The 1,362-nt window shown below is 32.5% G+C and overlaps 1 long non-coding RNA gene across 1 annotated transcript; it reads right to left on the reverse strand.

Moving 5' to 3' along the window:
- Positions 1-695: 695 nt before the first annotated feature.
- LOC116403509 lies at positions 696-1,362 on the reverse strand. Its single transcript, XR_004216282.1, has 2 exons — positions 1,217-1,362; positions 696-1,133 (listed from the first exon to the last, which is right to left on the reverse strand). It is a non-coding gene; the product is annotated as an uncharacterized LOC116403509 (long non-coding RNA).

Consider the following 1,362-nt stretch of genomic DNA (forward strand, 5'->3'; position numbering starts at 1 on the left):
ATTAAACAAACTCTGAAAAGAAAATATAACTAAACAATAATAATTGATGAAGTAAGTTAGATTTGTAGAAAACTTAAGGCGTTGCCTAAACAAATACATGTCATCCAGAATGACTCTAGATTAAATCTCCACCACAAATACAATTTAATGGTGTCAATTTTGCTACCTACTATTAATAAAACAAGAGCTTACAATGGGTCACACCAATACTTTGTGTGTTAAAGAAGATTTCAATAGATCTGAAAAAACATTTGAAATTGGGTTTACTTGATTGAATATCTTCCTATTACAATGTGGGACTCATATTATATAATAAGTCTCCAAAGATTTTCTAACCACTCCAAATGATATATCTGGCTAGCATACAACACAAACTAATTACAATAAATTGTATTGAATAGCAGAATTCAATGCAAAATATACCAAACACAAATAGTAAAATAAAATTGTGTTTCGATTGGCAATGTCCCAACCACCTTCATACCTCTTTTAAGTAAGATGAAAGCACCAATTTCTTCAGCCTAAATCGAGAGAAAATATGTGGCAAATCAAGGTGATCACAAAGTGATATTCAAGCAACTCATATTAAACTTTCATCGCTCCAAGCCATACTTTGATTGATCAGTCAAAATCACTAAACTTAGCTATTGTAAGGGTGTCAACAAAGCCATCAAATTTACACAAACAAACTAAACTTAAACTGTGAACAAAGACATTGACTGTCAATCTTAATATTTAGTATTCTCTTATCAATTTAGCACCAGTATACTAGACAGAAATGGTAGGTAAAAAAAAAAAATGCTTCTCGACACCAAACAAACTGAGGATACCTGACTACATCTCCTAATTGAACAAGGCAAAACTGAGGATTCAAGTTTAATATCTTCTCCTACTCAAATAACGAGTCTAAACAAACAAATGATGTTCAGGAAGCACTAAAACATTAACCACGTGATATATAGCAAAACAGTTATTCCCTTTCATATTGACATATATTTCCACAATTACTTTGATGGTTCAGCTTCAGCCAACATTAGCATGTACCACCAACCACAAACAATATTTCGTGGTAAACATCCATCGATGGATACCTTAGATGGTATGTTGCGATCAATTGAATCTCCAAGACCAAGCTGCTTGCCAAAAAAAGTGAAAGATATAGATACAAATGCAGCAAGACATCATAACTGACTTTTTAAGTTGAAAGAACTAATACCTGGCCATATTTATTCCAGCCCCAGGAAAATAACTGACAATCATCTTTGAGAACAATCAGCAAAGGACGAGATTAGAACAAGAAATAACACATAAGAGGTGAATAGAAATGTCTGGTAGGGTTTCTGTATTTTTTGTCAATAGATT

This window comes from Cucumis sativus, chromosome 4, assembly GCF_000004075.3.
Source record: "Cucumis sativus cultivar 9930 chromosome 4, Cucumber_9930_V3, whole genome shotgun sequence".
Classification (NCBI taxonomy): Eukaryota; Viridiplantae; Streptophyta; class Magnoliopsida; order Cucurbitales; family Cucurbitaceae; genus Cucumis; species Cucumis sativus.